Raw genomic sequence first — 12,473 nt, 5'->3', positions numbered from 1 at the left:
GGCTATGTGTACAGGGGAGAGTGAGTGATAGTGAAGATCCAATAAGAAAAATTATTATCTTTGCTGCGACACTCTTTGTTAAAAAATTGATGGGAAGGGGAATACGTACCGGATTGAATGTGTAGGAGGGGGGTACTTACTATAGTGAGCACAGGTGCTTGCAGGGGAAAGTGATTGATGGAAGGGAGTGAGCATATGGTGGGGCACTGTGCGTATTGGGGAGAGTCAAAAGTGAGTAAAGAGAGGTAACGGAGTACAGGAGAAAGTGAGTAAGGGGGTTTATTGGAGAGAGTGAGAAAGGATGAGACTATGGGCCTTATTCTAGTTCACTCAGAGGTAAATTTCTTCTCAGATGGACAAAATACTGACTGCTTTATTTCTACACTGCAATATAGATCTCACTTTGAAGAAAAACCCCACCCAAATCTAACTCTCTCTGCACATGTTACATCTTCCCCCTGCAGTGCACATGGTTTTGTCCATCTGAGAAGGAATTTTCCTCTAAGAGTGAACTAGAATAAGGGCCTATGTCCATCTAAACATATAAGTACATTTGGCAGCTTCCCAGGGTCCCACAATTCTAGGGGAAGATTGAGAATGCTGCCCTGCCGCTCTGATTGTAAATCACAAATAATCAGAGCAACCAGGCAGCATTCTTTACCTGCCTCCCAACCTGCAACAAGACAGTGAATGGCTTCCAGCATGCTTATTGGTGGATGGCTGTAGCTATCCACCAACCAATGTGCAACATTATTTACCTGCTTCCAAGTGATTGACTATCAGCATGTTGATTGGTGGATGGCTAAAGCCATCCACCAGAGTGCCGACAACCAGTCACTGTATAGAAGTATGTGGAGAAAAGGCATGGGACCGTAAAAGGGATAAATTATCATTATTAATATTATTAATTCTCATTAATGACACCGCAGTGAATTGATTTGCCCAGGGCCTGCATTGTAGTTAGGACATCCCTGGCTGTACAGTTTAACTGAAATGCTAATGTGCCTGAGTGCTAAATTTGTGAGGAGTTTTGAGATGCAGGTATTCCAGGGTTGCCGACCCTCCCGGAATTCCCGGGAGTCTCCCGAAAATCGTGTCCCCCTCCCGGCCCCCCGGAAGGGTGGGCAACCCTCCCGATATCTGGGGGACCCCCCTGAGCCCCCCGAATCGTGGCATATACATGCCGCAATCCGCAGGTCTCAGAGGAGGGGGCGGAGCTAAAATGGCACAATCGTGTCCATGGAGATCAGTCATTTTGCCTATTTCCCTTAATGGGGCGGGGCTTAATGATGTCACAGTCAAGCCCCGCCCCCCGATCGGGTAAGGAAAGTCTCCTCTCCGGGCTTCTCCCGGAGAGGAGCATTTAAAAGTCGGCAACCCTGAGGTATTCGGTAGTTAGGTTTTGGCCTTTTCTCTGTGTACTGTTGTTCCAGGAGCAAGTGCAACTAGTAGGGAGGAAAGGAGAAACTGCAGACATTGCCTAATTCAGCATGTGCGTAGACATATTGCAAATAAATATCACCGTGCCGTGCAATCCCAATTTGGGCGACAAGAAGTCAGAAACCTGGCATTTTCTAAATGTGTTTGTCAAGTGCCCAGGTGTTTTGGGGGTGGGTCTCTGACATCAGCAATAACCACTTCCAGCCTGGTTATTTAACAGATTAGTGGAAGTCAGACTGGCAGTGATGAAAAAATACTCTTTGATGTTCTGAGTCTTGTGACTGCATCGCTTGTGTTAATTCTCTGTAGGCGGCAACTTTTTGATTGCAGGAAACTGCTTTTTCTCTAATAAGTGATCCATGTTGAATTAGGCTCATGGGTAGGGATCCAAAAAACACCTTCTCATGTGAAGTTTTCAAAAATGATATGTTAATATGTTAATGTTACCTTTTTCTGGGCTTATTACATTTGGCAATGAAGTTCCCATAGAAGACTGGTGATAAGTTCCCCATACTTAATACTTGATGTTAACTGTTTACTATTGTGACAAGGAGTCACATACACTGGATAAGATGAAGGGTTGGTCTTTATTTTGTAGAAGGTGAACAGTTTACCAGGTAATTAGCATAAGCAAGAATGGTTACAGCATTGCAGCATACAGGTATCACAGCATAGTACCAACTCTTCAGAAAGCACCAGTGGTCCGTACTGTAGCTGTAATGATCCGCCTCCAGCAGGTCCATGTAACTCTGCAGTTTATATGTTCTGTGTGGGTTTTGTATTTGTTCACTGGGTCAGTGCTCCAGGTTTTGCTGATGCACCTTGCCTTGTGTTCATGCATACCCTGGTCTTTGGGTGTGGCTGCATGCTAGGTTATTTAGATCATGCATGTCCAACGTTGGCCCTCCAGATGTTGTGAAACTACACATCCCAGCATGCTTTGCCACAGTTTTGCTATTAGAGAATGCTAAAACTATTGCAAAGCATGCTGGGATGTGTAGTTTCACAACATCTGGAGGGTCAACGTTGGACATGCCCGATTTAGATATTCTTCCAGCATGCAGGCCCTGCCGTTTATAGTTCTGTTTGTCATTGTTCCTGCTCTAGAGTGTTCCCAGTCCCAGCACTTTGTATTCAGTGTCCAGTGTTTGTTTCTCCTGTTCCTGGTTCCCTGGTTGCTTCAGTCTCAGTACCTGCTTTGCCCAGCCTGCAGTGTCCTTGCCAGAGCCTGCTGTCAGCCGTCATTTCAGATAAGTCAGGGGTCCCCTGCATCCTTATCTTTTCATTACCTTTTTGTTATCATCTCTGCATTATTGCATTTACCTGCACAGGAGGGTCAGGCCTTGCCTGCTCAGGGGGTTCCCCTCTCTTAGTGCAGGTATACTGGGTTATTATCATTCTCTTTCCATCTGTGCATTGTTGCACCCATTGTGTACATCAGGGACATTCACCTGGTTACCATCTGTGCATTGTTAACCCTGTGGGTTCATACCCTCACGTTCTGGGAGGCTAAGTTTATATGTCATCTCACCTATTCTTGCAGTGTGTTCAATCTCATGCGGGCCACCTTGTCCAACTCAAGACCAGGTGACCTAATTCAACCCCACAAACGTGGTTGTTATTGGTGAAGTCTTAGCTTGCAGGTGGCCAGCAGGACCATCGAACCACTGCAATCGGGTCCCCGCACTCAGTTACCCCTAACAGTAGCCCACACCCCAGCCTATCACTTGGACAGCTGTTCCACCCTCAAAAGCAATGACCCACTGCCCTGGAAACCTTTATCTCAGCAGAGCACAGGTGCCGCTAATCAGCCCAACAACAATCACATCCGTTTCCCTTCTGCTGCTCTAAAACCTAAACTGGATCTTCCGCATTGCTTTCATGTGTAAAGATGCTGTCCCTGCCACACACTACATATTGCTCAAACTAAAGCGATACCTCAATAATGTGAAAAACTAATTCCGAATTTTATTTTTATATTTTTATTTTATTTAAGAGGATGGATAAATACGCTGTTGTTTTTCTCTCACATGTTACTAAACTGTAATGTTAGAGAAATACATTTTAGAACGGACTTTCAGACAAGATTGAAAAAACCCAAATTAAAATAATATCTTGGTCTAGATGGTAATCCTCATGGGCAAATATCTTTTTAGTATCCTGAGCAAGAGTAGAGATTTAAGAATGCCAGTCAATAGCTTTGTCATATGCAAATTACATGGACTTCCCTGAGGAAAAAATGGACCATTACATATAAGAAATACACTTTTCAAAATATGCACTTAACAGAATACATTATGTTTTATTATATAATTCCCTATTGCATCTGGAACATATCGTATTTACAAAGGAGAAAGTAATTTATAATCACTGCAGCACAAACACCGAGGTTATGCCTGCTTTCCATGCTGGTGCAGACACGTAGGAAAATTACTTTTAAGTAAATATTGAAGAGGAAGTCACATGTTTAAGTAGCTCGGTGTATGCTAAACCAATAGGACCATTCAGTTCTGATGCACAATTTACGTTTCTGTGTACTACTATGCACATTAAGTAATGAATCCAAATTCATTTGGTTTAATTCCGGAGCACTACACTTGCTGTATGGAGTTTGTATATTATCCCCATTTTTACATGGTTTAATCCATGGGTCTTCAATCTGTGGCCCTCCAGATGTTGTGAAACTACAAATCCCAGCATGCCTTGTCACAGTTTTAACACTTCCTTATAGCAAAACTGTGGCAAGGCATGCTGGGATTTGTAGTTTCACAACATCTGGAGGGCCACAGTTTGAAGACTCATGGTTTAATTGGCTTCTGAAAAAATTGATCCATAGAGTATATGAGTGTCCATGCCATAGGTATAGATTGTAAGCTTCATTGCGGTAGGGACTAATGTGAATGACCCATATTCTCTGTATAGCAGAGCATATTATGTGTGTGTGTGCAATAGAAAATGACTGTTTTACCCTCGTATACCTTTGGGGAAATTTACTAAGATGGGAGTTCAATTTAACACAGGATGTTGCTATGCAACCAATTAGAATCTACTACTTATTTATTCTCTAGAATAAATACACTCTAGAAGATAATTGCATACCCTCCAACATGACCCATTCCATTAGGTACAAAATGCTCTGTTCCTGGACTTCCCTGCCAGTGGCAGTTACAGAGCTTGGACTCTAGCACAGTCCAGTATTCAAAGAGGGGGGTCACATCAACTGCCTGTAAGTCCAGGGCAGTGATGTTTGGAGTGGCATTAGGTGTGGCTCCCCTTTTTGAATATTGGACTGTGCTGCAGCCTGACAGCTGCAACTGCCACTGGCAGGGAAGTCCAGAAACAGAGCATTTTGTACCTAATGGAATGGGTCATGTTGGAGGGTATGTAATTGGCAGGATCTGATTTGTTGCCCATAGCAACATCCCATGTGAAATAGAACTCCTGTCTTAGTCAATTTCCCCCTTTTTTTTTCTCTTTATTTGCAGTAATATAGAAAATGTAAATGTAATGAGTCTGATGCAGTGGAGTTCAGTGTCACTGAATGCCTTTAGGTCACATTTGACCTGCGGAACCAATACTGTCAAAAGGCAAATTCTGGCACTTAGAAAATGTCCTAATCAGAGTGATATCCAATCAAAAGGTCAACAGTAACCTTGTTGACTTAAGGCCAACATTCCTAAACTGTAGACAGGTTCACAATGTTGACGTGAAATATCACCATATCAGACATGTTGACAGTTTAATTATGTCAACGGTTGGAGTTAGGCTTCACCTGGGAGAGTTAGGGTTAGTCTGCAAAGGTAGGTTAAGAGGTTAGGGAAGTTAGGGGGATTACAGTTAGGCACCAGTTTAAAACTAGGAATAGGAGGAGAAATACTCACTGGAACAGTGTAGTATTTGAGGTCTGACCTGTAAGTCACTGTCACAAGGCTGTTGCCATAGTCAGGTGTCGAGCTGATGACAGTTGTCAAGTCACACATCACCCACGGGAGTGCAGTGCAAAATGGTACATGGGGCACATCATCCAATCATTGAGTGCTTCCCTATTGCTGAATCATGCTAGCTATACACTGGTAGATCAGCCAATATAAATATGCAAGCAATAGGGCACATAGGTATTTTCATGGCTTTATGAATCTTGTAGTTATATGTTGAAATCATCAATAATGTTTCTATGTTATTACAAACCCTCCTATTTCAATTTTTCCCATTGCCACAAAAAATACTTGCCTACTCTGTCATAATGGCTGGGAGGCTACTAAAAATCAAGTGGCTTTTACTAACTACACAGAAATGTAGGCAAGCACACTCCTGCCACTGACCCCCCGCACCCCCACACTCACCACTATTCATGGGAGAAAATTGGGGTGGGTAATGATGACACAATTAACACTAAATCACATCATCCTAGCTCTTCCCGTGTAATGCTCCATTTTAAGGGTAATAGGTCTCCAGCACAGTGGCCATTTTCCCGTAGCTAAAGGCCCCCATACACTATGAGATTTATCTGACCTGTAAAATTGCATCTGATTTCCCTTGAACTTCCCCGGCAGCTTCCCTGGAGGCATACATTCAATTTGACACTTGATGTGCCATTTTTTACATCCAATTTGCGTCAGATAAATCACATGTGATTTATCACATGTGATTAATCACATAATTTATCTGACACATATTGGATGTGCCATATGATTTATCGGCTATACCTTGCAGGTATTAAGGCCCCCATACATTAGGCCGACCTGCGTGACACCCGGCAGCTCCCCGGGAAGCTCACTCACATACAATGTGGCACTTGATGTGCCATTTTTTACATGTGATAAATAGCATAAGATTTATCACACATAAAATAAACCAGGGAGGATAGTCATTTGACATGTTATTTTAAAGATGTAATAGCCGCCGCTGCCCGCCTGCTGAGTGACAGCATGCTGATTATCACCGCTGCCCACCCCACTGTCAACGGCATCCCCCGCTGCACCCAGAGGCGCTGCTGCAAGCAAGCTGCACAGTGAGAGCACGGTGATTATCACCGCCGCCCGCCCCACTGTCATAGGCATCCCCCGCTGGGCACTCATTCCCCCCCCCCCCCCCAGCCCACTGCAGGAGGTCGGACGTGATCGTACCTGCTGAACGTCCAACCTCCTGATCCGGTCCGATGCGCACGGGACCGCGCATTGGATCACATGTCAAACACATGCGATTTTGGGACGATTTCACGCGATTTATCAAGAAATCGCATGGAATCGGCCCAAAATCACATAGTGTATGGGGGCCTTTACTGTTCTGAGAAAAAGAGAATGATGGTATATGTATATATAGCTGGGGGGGGGGGTCGTCACTTGTACAAACAGACACCAGGCATGGTGCCGCAGTGGGAGACACGAACAAGTCACTCAGGTATTTATATAACAGAGGTTCGATTTTCTCTGCACCTTGATAAAGGGGCCACTTGGCTCAGAAACGTTGGTTTATACTCCATGCTGCTGTCTTTTTGTACAGTGCCGCCACCCACCCACCACACACCCCCCACCCAGGCTCCTACTGATACTATTTTTTTTTGTGTTCAGTGTTATAATTATTTGAAAAAATTGAAGCATTTTGCATGTGTCCTTTATTACAATTGTTGATCATGACATGCCACTGGGATTTGAGGACAGCGGCAAGAAGCGTTCTAGAAAATGGGGCATGTTCAGTATGATTGCCGTACAACCCAAGTAACCTGAGGATTATTCAAATGTACAATGTTTTATAGTAGAATTGAAGCTGCATCTTCAGTCCAGCAGCAGATCCCAAAATTGTGTATTGACTGTCTATTTACTTAAAACTCCTTCTGTGGCTCTTGCATACCTTGCATATGTCCGGGCTCTGCTGACAGTTTTGACATTCAGCAGGAGAGAACAGGGGGGGTCCGGGCTCTGCTGCACGCGCTCACATTTAGCTGGGGAGAGGGGGGTCCGGGCTCTGCTGCCGCGCTTCAGCAGCACGGAACAGTCTTATCACTGCCGCCCTCTGCCCTCTGCAATCCTCTCCCGTCGCGTCTGTGACGTGGCTCCAGCTGCTGCTGCTACACTGACGGGGGGTTGGAGGATGGCCGCGCACCTGAAGAAGGTACCCGGAGTTCTTCATATAGATATATCGGATCTGAAACATCGTGGGTGCTAAAAAGCACCCACGATGTGCCTATGATGGGTCAGATCTCGATATATCTTATGTTCAGCAGGTCCGACAACCTGATCCAATCCGATGCGCACGGGAACGCGCATCAGATTGGATCAGATGTCACAAACATGTGATTTTTGGCCGATTTCATCCGATTTATCGGCCCAAAGTGCCAAAATCGGGTGAAATCGGCCCAAAATCGCATAATGTATGGGGGCCTTAATGCTCATGCAGTGGTCTCTGTGAATATGGCTGCCTAAAATCCATTCACTTAACCAGTTGACCCCCATTCAGCTCATTAGGTGAGTGGATTTTAATAATTGATTATGTTTTTAGTAGAATTATTGGCAATTACCTATCTTACCTACAAACAGGGATGGCTATTAAGTATTTCAGTAAGTAAAAGAGACATTTAAATAATGATATCTCCTATATATTTGGCTACATCTGTCACTCAAAGTGGGTGTCTGTGTCTATAACGCTCTGTTCCTGGACTTTCCTCTTAATGTGTGATTGCCTTCATCTGTGCTGAACACCTTTCTGAGAAATTAACCTGTTTAAAACAGGTGATGGCAATCATACATTAAGGGGAAGTCTAGAAACAGAGCATTGTGTCCCTCCTGGAGAGGGTCATGTTGGGAGGTATGTGACAGAGAACCAGCCCAGTGAGCCCACAGACAGTGCCAGACACCCACTGCCTTCCCATGTTGCCCAGCACTGCTACTCCACAGCCACCAGGTGAGCGCCCCCCTCCCGCGATTTGCGGAAAAACCTCCCCCCCCCCGCGATTCGCGGCAAAAACACCCCCCCCCTCCCGCGATTCGTGGCAAAAAGAACCCCCCCCCGCGACCCCCCCTTGCACGATTGGCGGCACATCCCCTGCGACCCCCCTCCCGCGATTCGCGGCACCCCCCCGCAATTCGCAGCAGCCCCAGGATTAAATGGCACATGCAAAACACTGACATGGCTATGGTCGACAATGAAAAAGGTTGACATGAGTTTTTGAAGATTTATTTTTAATTTTTTTAATTTTTTCATATTCATTGTCATGTGTCGACATGGACACCAATGAAGTGGCACACTTATGTCAACATTTACATGTGTTGACCTTTCTGTGTTGATTTTTTCTTGTGGCGATTCGCGTCACACGCCCCCCGCAACCCCCCCTCCCGCGATTCGCGGCACCCCCCGTGACCCCCCACCTCCCGCAATTCGCGGCAACCCCCCACCGGAACCCCTGTGAACCCCGCCCTCCCGCGATTCGCGGCACCCACCCGCCCGACGACCCCGCCTCCCGCAATTCGCGGCACCCCCCCGTGATTCACGGCAGCACCAGAATTAAATTGCACATGGAAAACACTGACATGGCTATGGTCGACAATGAAAAAGGTTGACATGAGTTTTTGAAGTTTTTTGTCATTTTTTGAATATTTTCATATTCATTCTCATGTGTCGACATGGACACCAATGAAGTGGGACACTTATGTCAACATTTACATGTGTTGACCTTTCTGTGTTGATTTTTTTCTTGTGGCGATTCGCGTCACACCCCCCGCAACCCCCCCTCCGGCGATTCCCGGCACCCCCCCGCGACCCCCCCTCCCGCAATTCGCGGCAACCCCCCACCGGAACCCCCATGAACCCCGCTCTCCCGCGATTCGCGGCACCCAACCCCGCGACCCCCCCCTCCCGCAATTCGCGGCACCCCCCGTGATTCGCGGCAGCTCCAGAATTAAATTGCACATGGAAAACACTGACATGGCTATGGTCGACAATGAAAAAGGTTGACATGAGTTTTTGAAGTTTTTTTTTTCATTTTTTTATATTTTCATATTCATTCTCATGTGTCGACATGGACACCAATGAAGTGCCACACTTATGTCAACATTTACATGTGTTGACCTTTCTGTGTTGATTTTTTCTTGTGGCGATTTGCGTCACACCCCCCCCCCCCACCTCACCCCCCCACCCCCACAACCCCCACTCCTGCGATTCACGGCACACACACACACACCTCCCCCGCGATTCTCGGCACCCCACCCCGTGACCCCCCCTCCCGTGATTCACGGCACACCCCCGCGACCCCCCCTCCCATGATTCGCCGCAACCCCCCCTCCCGCGATTCGCAGCACCCACCCCCGCGACCCCCCCTCCCGCAATTCGCGGCACCCCCCCGCGATTCGCGGCAGCTCCAGAAATAAATTGCACATGGAAAACACTGACATGGCTATGGTCGACAATGAAAAAGGTTGACATGAGTTTTTGAAGTTTTTTTTTTTCATTTTTTGAATGTTTTCATACTCATTCTCATGTGTCGACATGGACACCAATGAAGTGCCACACTTATGTCAACATTTACATGTGTTGACCTTTCTGTGTTGATTTTTTCTTGTGGCGATTCGCGTCACACCCCCCCCCCACCCGCAACCCCCACTCCCGCGATTCACGGCACACACACACCCCCCCCGCGATTCTCGGCACCCCACCCCATGACCCCCCCTCCCGTGATTCACGGCACACCCCCCTACCATGATTCGCCGCAACCCCCGCCCCCCTAACCCCCCTCCCGCGATTTGCGGCAACCCACCCCGCGACCCCCCTCCTGTGATTCTCTGCAATCCCTCCCCTCCCGCGATTCGCAGCATCCACCCACCCCACAACCCCCCCTCCTGCAATTCGCGGCACCCCCCGCGACCCCCCCTCCTGCAATTCGCGGCACCCTCCGCGACCCCCCCTCCCGCGATTCGCGGACACCTAAGTTGCAATACAGGGCATCTTTCATACAATTCTAACCATATTTCTCATATACAAACGTTCACAAATTAAGGGGGCGCAGCCCCTTACGACGGTGTGAAGAGCGCCCGTAGGGCGCGATGAATCACTTAGTATATATATATATATATGACACAATCTCCAACTCGTGCTATTGGAAACCTACTTGGTCGCTGTTGACACTTAGTTCCCCACTAGTAGGAACTAACACATCAAAATACACCCACAATAGTGTCTTCAGCGCCCTAGTTTCGTGATGTCTTTTTACATTAATTCAATAAAATGAATAAAACATAAATAAATACGAAATACACTTGGAGCTTCTTTAGTTTTTGAAGAATATTTTTCTTTTATTTTCAAGAGCTTTGGATCAACACCCAACGCGTTTCATCTCTCTTGGAGACTTCATCAGGGTTTTTTTTCTTTATGGTATACACACCTATCTTGGCTCTGAGTGCTTGGCGATCTGATTCATGAAACACTCAAATGGATGATAAATAGTGTGACCAATCTTTAGCAACGGTATAAGTGCCTTAATGCGTTTAGACTAAGGCAAAACGTCTTAAGTGCTGAGTGAGCCTTAATTACTGAGGGCCCATATTATGTAAAGTGGATCCAATACCCTGTCCTTATCCTAGAGATGTGTACTCCTTGGAGTCCAGCCAGTGGGCCCTCAGTAATTAAGGCTCACTCAGCACTTAAGACGTTTTTCCTTAGTCTAAACCAGTGGTTCCCAAACTGTGTGCCGTGGCTCCCTGGGGTGCCTCAGGACACTTGCAGGGGTGCCCTGGGTTGGTGATCCAGGACCAATTCAAATTATTAATGGCTAATTATTTATGAGCAAAACAAGTGCTGGTGGCTGCCAATTATAAAATAACTGACCCTAAAGGTGCGTACCCACGGTACGATTTATGTTCCGTAAGATATCATATACAATTCCCCAGAAAAGTCCTGGTGGTTAAAAAGCATAAGATTTGTGCTTAAAATAAGGTACGATGTGCATAAGATATAGCAAACGATCTGACGTCACAGCTATACTACACTATACTATCTTATGCTTTCTAGACAGAATTGGGTTGCATGTTCACCTGATCAGCTCCCTCCCATACGACCTGCGGGAGCGCGCATCGTACGTCGGATAGTGCATACACACGGTAAGATATAGTGCACTATCTAGCATGCTATTCAAAACTGGCTAGATAGTGTGCTAGATTGTGCACTATATCTTACCGTGGGTACGCAGCTTAAGAATCACATATAAACCCAATCTAATAAATAAAAATTTGGCCTAGGGGTGCCGTGAAAATGTTTTTGATACTCTAGGGTGCCGTGAATCAAAAAAGATTGGGAACCCCTGGTCTAAACACATTAAGGCACTTATACCATTGCTAAAGATTTTGCTACGGAGAATAGCCCTGTACGCTTACAACGTACTGGGCGCCCTGCTAGGAAACAACTTTCTTGTTATGCATCCAGCCAATGATTACAAGAATAATGGTGTTTCCCAACTCTGATTGCTTGAAAAATATCACAAAGGACATATCGGATTTCCCAGGTGCTGGATGATGGCCCTACAGTCGGGATCTCAATGGTCAGTATACCGACATCAGACTCTCAACTGTTCAAATGACCAACATTCAGGATCCCGACTAATAGGGGCTAATCTCCCTCGTGGGGGTCCACGACCCCCCCACGAGGGAGAATAGAACCTGTGACAAGCGCAGCGAGCCTGCAATGGGCTTCTTTGCGCTCGCCCAACTGTCACCGGCGGTTGGGATTCTGATGTCGGTATGTTGACCATCAAAATACCGACTGTCCAGCCTTTATACGACACCCAGATTTTCTGGTTTATGACCTGAGAGTCCTATCTGCTTGTGTGACAGCTGAGGCAAGAACCTCAGGAAACGCTGGGAGGTATTTGACTGGACTCTCATTGCACATAATAATAATAAAACCTAAGCTATTAGAAACTGTAGATGGCGTTACCTAGTGTTCACATAAATTGGATGGAAAAGGACAAGAAATTAATTGATTACGCTGGTTTAAACCTTATATCAATATCATTTTAAAAGATATGTCATGCGTGGTATAGATGCCCC

This window comes from Crinia signifera, chromosome 8 (assembly GCF_055691185.1).
Source record: "Crinia signifera chromosome 8, ASM5569118v1, whole genome shotgun sequence".
Classification (NCBI taxonomy): Eukaryota; Metazoa; Chordata; class Amphibia; order Anura; family Myobatrachidae; genus Crinia; species Crinia signifera.
The sequence above is the reverse complement of the archived record's forward strand: the minus strand, read 5'-3'. Positions refer to the sequence as shown.